The 15,431-nt window shown below is 44.6% G+C and overlaps 1 pseudogene; it reads right to left on the reverse strand.

Annotated features, from left to right (window-relative positions):
* Window positions 1–15,431, reverse strand: part of LOC144112424 (tubulin beta-1 chain-like) — a 111,528-nt pseudogene that overhangs the window by 15,206 nt on the left and 80,891 nt on the right.

The following is a 15,431-nucleotide window of genomic DNA, read 5'->3' on the forward strand; positions in this document are numbered from 1 at the left end:
ACTCGTCTGTTTTGTTTTGTGTTGACAACCCCATCTGCGGCTTAAAGCGCTATTTTAGTTGTCTTTATAGTTACAGGGACGAAGACTGTGAACGCTGAAAAATAGAAGCAGCAATCCCTACATGTGTAAACAGCTTTACTAACGATTTGATTGGAAGCATGGAGCTATTTATAAATACGTGCCAAACTAAGCGCGCTCATCCGGCAAGTAACAGCAATAATACGCTTCGTCGTTGGGCGTCGCGAGGGGGCGGGAAGTCGTGGGGTCCAGCGCTTTGTACCTCGAGCTCCCGCCTGAACCCTCTTGTTCGTTTTGCTAGCAATAACTCCAGTTTTGTAGCACTTATCTTTCTGTGCTTATTTTTGAAGTGCTACACTCATTCTGCGTTACGACAGAGATGAGCACGATGCGAGGAGCGTATGGAGTGCGCGCGCTAGTGCATTACAATCCTACCAGTGAATGAGGGCGCCGCTCATCCCCGGCAAGTCCAGAGTTTAATCTGAATTTAGGCGTATACGGGCCTTTCCTCTCCTTTCATCACTTTTTTTCAAGCTTAAAGGTTGGCGCTCCTCCGCCGGCTTCCTGACCCGCTGGAGCTACGCGGCTTATTGGCCGCGGCCTTTGGTAGCTTCCTGGGGTCCGAAAAAATATTAATAATAGCAATTTGTGAACTAGTCCAATCATGAAATAGTTGCCGGGAAGGGCTTGCCGACTATCGTGCGTGATTGTGGGTTCGCTGCAGCGTGTAAAAATGTATCTGGCTCAAGTGTTCATCATTCATGACAACACAATGCTGTGACTTAGCGAGTGGTTGAGCTCTGCTCAGAAAGTGTTTCATAGCTCTTTTAAATTATCTCCACACATAGACCGATCGTTCCGTGCACAAGTAGCCTCGCTACAGTGGTATCGCCAGCCATCAGTCTCCTTATCGTATGTACCTGCTTTCCGTCTATGTGGAAATAATTCATAGGCACGTTTAGTGTTTAGAAAAAAAAACAGCGCACCTTAAGATGCGGACAGAGGAAGATACAAGGGCACAGCGCTGACTTCCCGCGCTGTTTTCCCACCCACTTTTCCTATATATATTGTGTCGCTCTGCAATAAAAGAACTAGTTCAAGTCAGCGCTGTGTCGTTGTATCTTCCTCTGTCCATGTCTTAAGGTGCACTGTTTTTTTACAAATATGAACTACCAACTAGGCCGTTTGACCACCCTTGCAACGTTTAGTGCCCAGGCGGTGCTGCAGTTATTCCACTGCGCAACTAAAAACTGCTGCTGTCGGCCACTTGCGTCGATACAAAGACGAGACCACATTCTGAATGATTAGAGGCACTATTTGGCTGATAACATTCCTTGCCTAGTTGCTTTCGACGTAGCCCAGTCAGGGGAAGCACGCCCCGTGTGGCTTCGACAGAGCGTGGAAGCTCAAACATATACAAGTGCCGGCCGGTGGCGTTAAAAAGCACTGCATGCACTAAAAGTGCTTGCCCCTCTCGCTGGGTTGTGTGGTAAGGCGCTGCCATCGACACAGAAAACTTCAGCGCAGCTTTCCTGTAACCATTTAAATAAATGACAAGTTTCGCGATGCGCTCAGTATTCACAAAAAACATCACGCGTCTACACATTGACGTAAGGTGCGGCTGTATGATAATGCCGTCTGTACCGGAGTCTTGGGTTTATCTTCAAATTTTATACTAAATGCATCAGTGGTGGCGTTGTAAGTGAGGCTGATAGCATTATATCATATCTCACATGTGGAACCAACAACCGAAACCGATATGATTAATTTTTGTAGCGGAGCCTTTTTTGGCCATTAGAATACTGAAGAGCCCTTTCAGAACATTGCATGACGCCTTTACTTACCTGCTGAGGCCAGATAAAGAAGAACTAATGGTTCAAAAGCATATATGTATCTTCAGTGATGGGCATCTGCTAACCAGGCACAAAGTTGTCAGTGCGAAATAGCTCTCCAAACGAACTGCGGCGCACCAAGTCCAGACTTGATGGCTCAAGGCCAGTTAGGATTGCCCGCGGAATGTATCGGCCCCTGAAACAAAAAGAAAATCGCATTGAGTTACGGAAAAGAAGCTGCATGTTTTTAAAAACTTTCCACGTCATCCGAAAGGCAGTTTTATACGAATGCCTATACGTACAAATGAGACAAATACCAGTGAACAAGCAAAATGAAAAAGACGGCAAAAAGCAGGAAATCAACAAACTAAAAAATAAAAGCAATGCTAACACACTTCCATAAAAACCTAGAGACGAACCTGGTGTAGCAAACGAGTTACTATCGCTGATTCTGCATTGTGGCGCTTCGAGGAGGGGGTAGTCATTCGTCTCGTACCTCCTGGAGAACACGAACTGGTCACTGCTGCAGAACAATTTACATAATCTACAAGGGCAAATATGTTCAGGAACCGTAAAAGAGTAATAAAAAATCCTGTGAAGGTGCGGGGCAAGTCTTAGCTGAACTCGTCTTCTGTACGATGTCGGTAATCGCAACACCAGCCATGCATCCATCAACAACTCGATGCGCGGTGTGAGCCGCTGGCTCAGGTGCCTACTGCGTGAGCTCTCTCCAATAGCAGCCACGGCGACAACGACTACCAGCGTCACATGGAAAGCGTGACCCCCACCTAAGCTACGGTGCAGAGTCATTGAATCTCAAACGATATGTCACGGTGACATTCCTGAAGGCGTGGAACACTGGGTACTACATTGCAAGGGTGTTGGAGTCTTCCATCAGTGGGTCGATGATTTTAGGTTGCATATTGTCTACTTGGCGCACAAACGTAAGTATCGTGCAAGCAGCCCAATGAAAGCAGGAAAATGGTTCATAAACGTGGTTAGCAAAGCCATGGCTATCTCTAGTCTTTGAAGCACGAATTACAGCGTCGTCTCCTCGGGAACAACCCGAACAAGCGGTCAGAACAGTCGCAATGAAAGACGCAGCATGTGCAGCCACAGAACCCGGAAGTTTCTTTACGACTGTTGGAAAATTGTGTACTGACTATGCGAGAACAATGTTTTGAGCAGCGAAGAACACGAACGTGCCGCTAATGAAGCTTCGCTTGAGGTCAGATCGTGTTTCAAGAGTGCAAGCACCTAACGTGATGTGACAACTGTACGCTGAATTTAGCGATGTATACAGCAAAACGCAAGTACCAGATGATTCGTCGTAGTAAACATTGGTACGCTCCAGTTGTACGTCCGAGTCACCATGGTAAATCCCAAAGGAGTCAATGTCGTCCCTGCCGAAAATTTCCATACAACGGAGAAAGCGGATCCATACGTACGGAATTATGGAACTACGGACTCCACAGTGTACGGGCATCCGCGTTCATCCGTACTTGACGGATTCTTATGGACCTCCGCCTGTTATGGACTCCGTACAGTTGAACTGAACGGACTCCACAGCAGTCCGTAAGCGCTGGACTCCACATATTTGTGCGGACTCCGCACTACCATGTGGAAGGCAATTCAGCCCGGATTACAATTGCACACTGTGGGAATGCAACAGCATGCATGCAGCTTTTAGCAATATGAGGCAGCTATACAGTTCTATATTCGTATTGATTATTATTTGCAGAAGTAAAAATTCACAGTGAGACTGAAATATGTACAGTATATAGACAAAATTTTCTCGGATGCAGATTCGAGAAAAAAAATTATTTCTGCATTGTCTCAATATGCAGTCAGCTGGTATTTTTGCAAATGGAGCACGCATGTGCCCTCATGATCCAATGATTTTGATTGTCTTGCTTCGCGTAAAGAAATATTTTTCTGCAAACCCACATCATGCAAACTTTTCTCCGTATATGACTCTACATGTATGTGTTGACATGCATGAACAGCACTCACTACCAGTGTAAGTGCTGCTAAAATGTACAGCTAAGCAAAGTACTTTAAATATCTTTATTTCATATATGTAGCCACTCAATTTTTCAGCACTTTCAGCATGTCGCCAAGGGATCTATTTATGCTGCGCAAGCGCTCCTCCCTCGTTTTGCTGCTGGGATGCTTTTCCATGTGCATCTCGAAGGCCGCTGAAAACAGTAAAAATAACTGAGTACACAAAGTTTTGGAAATTGATGCAATCTATGCGCTTTTTATGGTACTGAAAGATGAAAAGATGGACCCTTATAATTACTTTCTACTATATTGATTCAGATTGTTTCTTGCACCATATGCTTTGAAAGGGTCACGAGTGTCGTCACCATAGCAGAGAAAGTTATTTCCCCATGGTTAGTTACAGGTTTGTACCTACAATTATGGAATCCTCAAATAAACTTCGTATTATACGCAACTCCAAGGACCAAGTGTTAATGCATTATAGTCTCCAAATATGTGAATGAGAAAAGAGTAACATGCAGAGAAATACTTTACAATGAATAACCTTACTTCGGAGAGCTTTGAGTTTTTCGGGCTTAAGAGCCCGCCTCTCTTGTAGCTCAGGAACTCCCTCTTTGTGCTGGAAACGGTGGCAGGGCCTACCGGTTATGCTCCTATTGTAGAGCTCTTTCATACCCCATAGAGCCTTTGCCATTTCCCGCACAAAGAGAGAGTCCTTGGGCTGTGTCTGCAGGTAAGCCCATTTCCCTCTAGGGAGGGTCACCCCCCAGGCCAAGTGCACCTAAAAAAATTTTGAAGTAAGGTATGTCAGACACAGTAAGAAAAAGCGCATCATCAAGTAAAATATTGGTTACTGATAATCAACAAAAACTGTTTTAATCTTCATACAGTGCTAATGCTAACCATAGTGCATGCAGCAGCTGGGCTACGATAAGGAATAAGAGGAAGTTATGAATTGTAGACCACAAAAGTTCCGAAGCCTGAGGAAATGCAGGCCATCAGTGCAGCCCTAAGAATTTCCATTTTTTATTCTTGTTTACAGTTCCTCATCAGAACAGGTACAAAGTGCCTGTCACTATGACTGCTTTCGAGCTTCTTTTACGGCTGATACGCTCATAAAAGTTCTATACAAGCACATCTCTCTTGTGAGCCATCTCCAGTTAACCCCCTAAACGAAATCAAGCGCAATATTTCTAATTCCCTGTTAGCTAGCCATAGAAGACAGTGCAACAAAGTTCTTGCCACAAACAACCATTTTTCAGGCTTGTTTTCACTTCAACAAAATTTTCGTTCAGTGGAGCTGGGCTTGAAAATTCATTTTATGATAACATAGACATAAATAACGCTAACTGTAGTAACTTTTCGTACATCCACACCACTAACAACAACATATAAAATTAATGGGTGACGATTATCAGACCTGAATGTTCTTTCCAAGCTATTCCTGACTGTCAGGCTTTGTTAATTCACCTGATGGCCTGAACCTTATTCCATTCATTAAAGCTGCGAGTAAAAATGAAAATCTCCATTCTGTACCTCGTCGTTTTCTCTACCGCCATTCTGTGTGTCGCCTCCTCTTGGGGCCCCTTGCCGCTCCTGGGCGATTACCGATGAAGTGGGCACATAAATCTGCGCCTGCAAAAATAAAATTGTCATTTCAGTTCCCAATTATTGTGCACAGGTATTAATCAAGAACTCTGCAAGTAAAGTGCACTATTATCATTTATTTAAATTTTAATTAAAGTTGGTCACAGTGTTAGGTTATTTGCTATGCAAGCAAGTTATGTGACAGCACCTTTGCAATAAGCAGGCATGAGAGTTTCACATTGAGTAAAGAATGATAAGGTAGTAGTCTAATACCCCTGCCACACTAACAAATTTCACTTCAGTTTATTTTCATTAAAGATCCCAAATGGGGTGTTACATAAAGGGTGGGATAATGGTGCACCAGTGACAGCAGTCATAAACAATGATGGGCAAGTTATGGCAGCGATATGATAGGGAAGGCCGTCTACAGTCAGTTGCTACTCAACAAAATAATGAGTTGGTAAAGACGTTGGCACCGGCACGCAGGTGCAGAACTTGGAAGAGGGTGATCGATGCGATGGGATCTGCGTGGTGGTGGTGCACAGATGTAGGGTTCTTGTCTTTAATGTCAATAAATTAATGTCCTTCGGTCTCTTTTGGTCCTACATGGTAAAAAATAATGTCATTTGCAAATTATGGTAATGACAATTGGTGAAAAAAAAGTATAATTAAAAGACATCAGCGCCCATAAAACGTGCTTGAAATTGTTGCGTACTGTTTCAAAAGCTGTTAAGAACATTTCTGGGCAATATTAAGGCTTCAAATATTATTTCTGGCAATTCTGCAGCACTTACGTTTAGCCATCAAAGTCCAAGCCAAGGACAGAGTCAACCGCAAATCTGAAAAATGTAAACAAACAAAATGGCTGGCATGACACGGTGGAGCGCACATTGTTGAAATAACTTCCAAAAAATTGAAGTGCTCAGTTACAGCTTTAAGTACTTCCCAGCCAAATGAACATCGAATGCCAGCCAACAATCTACAAAAATATCCCCATACAGAACTCTAGCATTGCTATTAGAATAACTTTTGAATTATTAGTAATAACCACTGCTGTAACAAATGTATTTTTGAGGAGATGCCAGCTATCCATCTCATCATTCTGTGTGGAGTAATTAAAAGGGTATACGTGCATCTTCTCGGGAAAACTAGTTACTAAGATAGATTACTCTATTCAAGCCCGTGACCAGCCAAAACAGAAAAAAAAACCTCGCATGACTGCATATGTGGCTATTAAATACACAGCTCCTCATATGAAACCACTGGAGAAACAGAAAGGTGAAGAGCAAAACTGTCAGGAAGACAATGCGTTTCATTGTAAACCACAAGGCAAGACACAAGGATGACACGAACGATAAGAAAGACTGGAAAATTTTAATGATATTCGAGAAGTAACAGATCAACAGCAAAATCAATTATCCCACACAAGGCGTTAACACACCTTGCATGGGAAGTGCAGCCCAGAAATAATAACTAATAAGAGGATTTTTCACCACTGCAGTGAAAGACAGGACATATTTGACAGGGCACAAAGAATGTCCTGCCAAATGGCAAATTAAATTTGGAAAGTGATACGCTACATGCCATCTTGCTTTCTAAAAACGCTCACCTACGGGGCAGAAACGTGGAGGCTAACGAAAAGGGTTCAGCTTAAGTTAAGGACAACGCAGCGAGCCATGGAAAGAAAAATGATAGGTGTAAGGTTAAGAGATCGGAAGCGGGCAGAGTGGGTGAGGGAACAAACACGGGTTAATGACATCCTAGTCGAAATCAAGAGAAAGAAATGGGCTTGGGCAGGGCATGTAATGCGAAGGCAAGATAACCGCTGGTCTTTAAGGGTAACGGAGTGGGTTCCAAGAGAAAGTAAGCGTAGCAGGGGGCGGCAGAAGGTTAGATGGGCGGATGAGATTAAGAAGTTTGCAGGCAAAGGGTGGATGCAGCTGGCAAAGGATAGGGTTAATTGGAGAGACATGGGAGAGGCCTTTGCCCTGCAGTGGGTGTAGTAGGGCTGATGATGATGATGATGATGATGATGATGATGACATAACACTGCCTCAAATCCTGTTCCATTGGGGAAGCACAGATAAGTTTACAAATGACAAAGCGAGGAATATGCACCAACCTTTCACATGCGAAAACTGTTTCAGAATTATTTATTATGAAGAATATTAATGCACAAGCACTATTCCGGAAAGTACCAACCCTGAGCAAAATAGTGCGGTGTCTGATCGCAGCCGGCCTAGCGCGAGCGCTCCGTCACGCGGCACTTCTCGCTCATTGTCTTCTACGCAGTGCAAATCTATGCTTTTGAACAGAGTGTCGAAGCGCTACCAAGCGAAAGCGTAACTCTGTTGTGACATCTGGTGCCATTTCTATTTACCACGGCACGCGAGTACTAAACGCACACAAAGACAATGAGAACAACACTTGTCATGCAGGATACAGACCCTGCTTTTTTGGCGCCGCATTATAGCTGCGGCAACCGCATGCAGACTGCCTCCACTCACATCCTTATATTGCCGCATACAAATAGCGCTTGTGAATACAGATCATTAGCAAAGAAACGCAGAGCGGGGCTCACCGGTCATCCGATTCATCCAGGCTTAGTAAAACCGCGATGGAGTCTTCGTTGCCTTTACAGATGACAAGACGTCGCAGCATTGTCTTTCTTCGTGGCTTACCCGTTGAAGCTCGCCAATGTTGACAGGCCGTAATTCTGGTCGTTGGCTTCCAAAACACACTCCTTCCAACCTTCCTATTGAATGAGTTCTGCACACGTGTCCGCCGTACAAGCACTCAAGCAATGCCTCAAAGAGGCAAATAATACAAAACGCGACACGTCGTTTGCGCTGCAATGGCGCCGACGGTTGCGCTTTCGCGTCGTTTAAAAATTGAAACCGAAAAAAAGTTTGTTTTTTAAATCACGAATCTTTAAATAATCTTCACAACAAAGACACTGCATTTTAAAAAAACGCTTACATATTTATGAATATCAAAGCACTTTCAGTTACTTTTTCTGGCATGTCGTTTGTAGAAGCTGCGATCCTGTGATCCCCTGAAGTGACCCGGATGCCCAAGCAGACGACGGAGCAGACGACGCTGTTGACGGAATGCAATTTCGTTTCATGCAAGAAAAAATCACTAAGTTGCGACAAAAACAGCGAAAAAATGCGCCGTATCTCAAGCCGAAGATTATCGTGGATAAGTTGAAAGCAATTGACACGATGGAGAGTAGCTGCGATGCATTAATTTGCGCGACACTGGCACGCACACCGGAGATCGTGAAACTTAACAGCTTAATCTGTGACCAATACAAGCGGTTTACTTTGATATCAACTGCGTTGCTAAACTACGTCGATACTTGCGTCACACCTTAGCCAATATGCAACAGCGGCTAGCATTCGCCGCATGCTGATCGCGTGTAGTTTCACAAGCAAGAGCCCTCTAGCGCATCGAAGCAGCCGTGTTTTCGAGTTCGTATCGTTACGATAAACACGAGCTGTTTTGGCACGTATTGGAATTGAAGTTCTCAGCCTGTGCTTCACGAACGGTGACGATGGCGTCGCAGACGATCTTAACTAAGACTCGCCGCAACGCAGCCGATAACCCAAGCATATGGGCTTTAAAGTTGTTCACCAGTACTTCAAACGTGGCCACAAAGCATCGCTCAATCGCAGGCCAGTCGCTCGCTGCTTGATTTTCCAACCTTCCGAGTGAAAGTCGCAAGCTGTTGAGCCAATCAGTGAGCGAGCCGGAGTGAGCGAGACAAGCTTTCGGGAATGACGCCGCGCGCGGGCGCGCCGGGCAATGAACTACGCGCTACCCCCTGGCTGCCCTAGTCGTCGCTAAGCCTACCCGGTTTAACATCAATGCAGCAGCTGAGTGCACTTCGGAGCTGGCTAGCGCTGAGGTGCTGCTCTCGCCATCGTTTTACTATGAACCTCGTCTCATAGTGAAACAAAGAAAGATATGCTCGGTTTCCGCGACACCTTCTGGAGTGGAGACGGCTGAGGCCAGGAGAGCCGCGACTGAGCAGCAGGAGTTAAAGGCGCTATGGGAAAACATTTGTTTGCATTTCTGCTATCTTTTCTACCAACGACTCGATATTCGCCAACGATACTCCATCGGACGGCTTAGTATGGACATGAACAAGCATTACTGTCGCATTTTTCTGATGCTGGCGTTCGGCATTCAGGCTGGCCTGCCGGACCCGTACGTTATCATGGCGCTTAACTGTATGGCCGTGGTGCACATCCAAACCACCAGACATCCTCCTGTTCTCTCAGATTGTCGTAGCACACAGTCACACTGGGACCAAATAACTTTGGAGGACCGAGCGCGGGGAGCGCATGAGCTAGACTGTGTCAAAGCAGGCAAAACTCTTGAAAGCGCGCGACTGACGTCAGTCCCTAGACTTTATTCTCATTTCGGCCGAGAATCAAATCGGCTCAAACTCGCCGGCCGCCGTATTTCCCCTTCGGCTGCATACGCTGTTCTCTATATTTAGCGACGTTTTCGTGTCACCGTCATGAAATTTTCAATGAAGGCAATGAACCACGTCGTAAAGTATTTTTTGCTATTGTATGATAAGCAGCATTTCACTGCCGCTAAACAAATTCTCCGCCAACACTGTATCAGTGTTGGACTTCAGAGGGTTAGCTACGAGAGCTTCAAGTGTTTAGATCGGTGTATTAAGCAAACGTGGAGAAGACAAAATACAAACATCTGAGGGCATTTCCTTTCGGAAACATTAATTCTAAGATACAAGCAGCGCCATCTACTTCAATGATTTTGCACTACCATTGCGATTTACAGCCACCTTCCCTATATACAGTACGTTTCCTTCTTATATATCAGCTAACGAATTATATAAACGTGTGCGTTACAAGAAGACGAATCGTTTGACCCCATCCGGAACCCCCTGCGACAAACGATTAGGCCATATGGCTGTCTGGAAGTCCCCGGAATGCACGGTTTGGGGGCGAACACGTCGTCGGTGGGAATCCCACACATTTTTCGGGCTTCATCTCAATATTTATTTTATTCTCAGGAACACGACAAGTCAAATGACATCACTTTGATCATTCTGCGTAAAACGGGCGGCCCCCAAATTTGATGCAAATGGGAGCCCCCGGAATTCCACTTCGATAGCCGCTATACTGGCATATGTAAAACGGATCGAAGGCGTCTGTGACAACTTAGGCTCTACGCGCCCGCTGTTGCTATGTCATATAGTGTGGTAAGTGTCTTGGCCCATTTGACCTTCCCTGCAGACAGACGTGTCCTTGACAAACGTAAGTAGTAAGAGCTGACGCTCTTAAAACTGAAACGTGGAAAAATGATATTGGGGTCTTTGAACATTTATACAGAAAACTGCGTGCATGTACCTACATACATGCTGCCTTTGTGTAGCCGGATGATTATGGCGAGGAATTTTCCCAGATTTTCCATTAACGACATTCTTTTCCGCGACGCGCGTATATGTGTCCTTGGACTTTTCTGCGCATGTTGTAGTAGCGGTACATTATGTTACATGGCTTGAACACCCCACAGAAGCCAGGAAGACACTGACTTTCAGTAGCGCCATTCGACTTGCGCGCGCCGATTAGTGTGCACGCGCTGTCGTGGCTGGCTATACATGCCGCCACCGCAAGCACGTGCTGATACGCAGGCACGCTGGCTTCGTGGCTTGTTCATTACAGCTTTCTGGGATTTCAAAGTAGCATTATACTCTTGAGCATGCACTCCTTTAGTCACACTGTCATGTGGGAACAGAAGGGAATTGAGTGAGTTCTCGAGCAGTGCGTCTCCTCTAAGCCAATTCTCGTTCGGTGAGAGAGCCAGGTCGCGGGAAGCGAGTTGAAAACTCGATTCGCCAATGTGAATGAGCACATAATTTCGCTCGGTGCCCGTCACCAACAGACCAGAGCACCTCGCATCCTCTTCGCGACTCGCCGCAGTGAACGCGCTTTGACGCATCTTTGGTAAATTTGATCCTATCGCTGTCACATGACAGCACGACAGTATTTCTAGAATTCTGCAGTAAAACAATTACCGTCACCAGAAATCTGTCGTATGACACATCCCACGATAAGTATCTATCGCGCAGCACAATGCACGACAGGTATCTGTCGCGCGGCATATCCCACGACAAGCTGTTGTGTCGCGCGACAGGCCGCACGACAGGTACTTTTGTCGCGTGAAGAGAGGCGCGCTAGAAGTCTGTCGCGCGACTGAACCCACGACAGGCAACTTTGCTGAGGCACGCAACCTTTGTCGCGCGGCACGACTCCCTCTGTAGCACGACAGTACCTGCGACAGAAACCTGTCGCGCGACAAATACTGCTACAGGGACCTTCTTCGCACGACAACATGCAGGAAAGATGTCTGCCCTGCCGCAAAACCTACTACAAACAACTTTTTCGCTCGAAAGAACGCACGACACGAACCTTGTCGCACGACACAAGGCACGAAAAGACAGCTTGCCTTGCGACACAAAATTGTGTCACGCTAGAGATGCGCGACAAAAATACTGTCGTGCGTTTTAATCGGGGGTCCTGACGTGGCGTAGTGTAGTGTGTTTTAGTGTGTTCTGCTCTGGTGTTCTGGGCTGTGACCTGGTCGACTGATAGCGGCTCTGATGTGCTTTGGCTTAGTGTTTCCTGGTGTGGTTGGTGTACCATTCGATTTGACATGGTTTGTGTACAGTACAATGTCTTGATAGAGATGCTGTGAGTTTGGACATACTGTCGAGAGCAAAATTAAGAGATCTCTGCGAAAGCACGCCAAATAGTGTAAAACGGCAATCACTCCTGATTATGAGACGGGTGCACTAATATCCAACAATCTCGCTACGCCGGTCTTGATGGCATGAGCAGTTCATCAGGTGGTACATGCACGCAGTTAGGCATAGTGGGGCACACACTCGTAGTGTCATAATTTTTTACATGCTTGTACACTGCAGCATGCACATAAGCACATCATTTCTGTTCTTGCCAGAGATAAAGTGCAAGCACGTATCGTAAAAAAAGAAAAATGCTCACATTTGCTGAAAAGCATCCTTAGCTTTATTGGTTGACAAAACTGGCAGTATAGCCATAATGAAGGCCCCTTGAATCAAGCGTGCCTTTTCTACCAAAGCTGAATATGTTGCAATTCAATGATAGCAGCTTGACTCCAGCTGTGTAGCCACAATGCCTGAAAAACAGAACAAAATAACGTATTTGTGTGAAATACACTATATTATTCACAGTGCAAAGGCAAGTAGCAAATACTGCCATTGAAGTTAGCTCAGTGGTGCAAACATATACTACATATTCAATACGACTCGCAATGCCTCGGCAGTAAATCAACTCTCTTCTGCTTTATAGAACAATGCTACTTACACAAAGCACAAACGCATTAATTTGCTGGAAATCAGTTGCTGCATGAGCTAGTATTTCACACTTTCATTCACACAGTGTGACGATGAACACGGACAAGGGTGAAGACGCTAAAAAACACTTTCAGGTGCCTCCCCCCTTGCCCCTGTTCGTCATCATGCTGTGTGAATGAAAGTGTGAATTATTGCGTTCAGTGTTTTTCTTTTGTATTCATAGTTAACAGCATGTATTTACACCACAGCTGGGTCCACCTGCGTCATAATATGAGTTCTTATCAAATAATTGCGTTGCAGTTGATATTGAACATGACAGTCCTTCTAACACAAAGTCAAGCTTTCTGAGACAATCAAGAGCAATCTATCATCTCCGGTAATTTCATTCATTACCAGGCTTACAGATTCTAATACTTGGTAACCTAGAGAAATAAATTGATATGGAAATTCTACTGCTGCAGAAACCAAAATAAGAGTAATTAAGGAACAAGAGAAATGATTAGATGCCCGTAAAGATGGGCACAAAAAGGAGATAAGATGTAGTTTCATTTAAAAAAATATTTGATGCGAGTACATTTCAGGGTGACAACATCAATGTATTGAGACTTTTTATGCGCACAGGCTGCAAAACATTAAAGCACTGGCTGGCTACATCTATTTAGAAGACCATTCCTCTTCATTTTTTTCTATTTTGGCAGCAAAGCATAAAAAGCCGACTGCTGAAATTTCTTTTAAGCTGAATGCAACATACAAAACGACGGGGCTGGAACGTCAACGATTCGAAAGGAAACCTTAAACAAGATGCTCTAAACCCTGGCACTGGTAAAACCGCAACAGATGTGCAAAAATCTGCCAGAATATTTTTCCTCCTGAATGTATTGAAACAAAATCTGCCTGACCACACATCAGTTTTGTTTAGGTATAGCTTGTTATACTCATCCTGAGCCTCGGGTGCAATTCACTGCATAGTACCTGCAGACACTTACCCACAATTGATTCTGCGTACAGTGCACTGACCACTATAGTGCCTAGAACCCCATCTTCAGTGAGATGCATTTCTTCCCGTGCATCCACGCGTTAGGGTTCCAGTTACAAAACAAAAATGTCCGAGTTGATTACGAGTTAAGTGAATAAGCTTAACGAGTCGACTGGTTCTAATCAGGCAGATCTCTTGCAAGAGCCGCTTCTCACAGCAAGGCAGATAACAATAACGGCTTCAGGACACTGTAGTGGAGGGCTCCAGATTAATTTAGACCAAGTGGGGTTCTTCGCTGACATTGTATGGCAGACCGGCGTCTTTTCCAAAGTAGCAATGTTTACTGCCACACATATACATAACACACAAGTTGCATGATCACTCCCAACATGTATGCAACAAAGTATTGAAACCGCTTCGAGCAATCTTTCAGGCCGCACTGGGCCGTCCCTGCTAAGTGTGAAAAAAGTGGCTAAGATATGCTTTGTCATATTCAATGTCACAAACTATTTTTACAAAGCATGCAGGAAAACTAGCAAAAGAGACCTCAAGCACACCTAAGCTTGAGTGCAAAGTACCCAATTTGTTTTACATGTAAACCGAAGTAGTCGAAGTTAGAACGTGATTTGCAAAACTGTATGCATAACAGCTAGACAAGAGAACAGAGAAGGAAGGAAAAAGAAGGGCTCATTATGGGCTACATGATAGACTCTAACAGTCACTTTCATCATGGAATCTGTCAGCTAAACAATAGGCTAGCTAGCATTCAATTCAAGCTTATTTTTATGCAAAATGCTTTCAGTGACGGCTACAAGTTATAACATACAAATTTTAGTCGTTAAGTACAGACAACCAGAGGATTCATGGACGATGGCAAATGAGACAGCACCCACAAATGCCTATACTGAATCAGTATCACTTAGGCCTCAGCAATTAAAATTCAAGCTTCACGGCAAATGACTAAGTACCGTCAGTGTTCTCTTTCCATGGCTTGAGAAGTATTCACTCAACGTTGTTCATTATGGGCAATTTCAATGTTCATACACTGTCGCACTGCACATAGAGCCTAGGCCTTTAAGCTGCTTTTATCCTTACACGAGCTACCTGCACACATCAATTAACCTCCTGTAGATAAATTTGCACATAAAGCCAATATCAACAATTATTTGGTCACGTCTCATATGTTCGTCATTATCCTTTGTTTGGTGTTTTTACTTAACAAACCTGAGTCGTAATTCTCACATACACTGAAGGAGTGAGTATATGCCTCTGTGATAAATCCAGCTGAAGATATAAATTACTTCTCAGTGCATCAATTTTTCACTTCAGTGAATTATGAAACACCACACAAGCGCACAAAAACACGCGAACGAAGAGAATAGACACCACGGACCACGGACATAATTTTGTGCGCTGGAATGATGTCTCATAATTCTGGCCAGAACCAATTATCCCAGCCCTCTATGCTTAGCCTTGCGGCGAACCTTTTCCTTGCCTTCCGCTGTCGCCTCTCAAGCACTTACCACAGGAACTGCATTGTGCAAGTGCTTCTGATGATCAGATGGTAGTGGCAGTCCTCTTGTGAAATACTGCACCCTTTGGGATTCCCTTCAAGGTGTCATACATTGCCTTCTCTACC

The sequence above is a fragment of the Amblyomma americanum genome, unplaced genomic scaffold (assembly GCF_052857255.1).
Source record: "Amblyomma americanum isolate KBUSLIRL-KWMA unplaced genomic scaffold, ASM5285725v1 scaffold_100, whole genome shotgun sequence".
Lineage (NCBI taxonomy): Eukaryota > Metazoa > Arthropoda > Arachnida > Ixodida > Ixodidae > Amblyomma > Amblyomma americanum.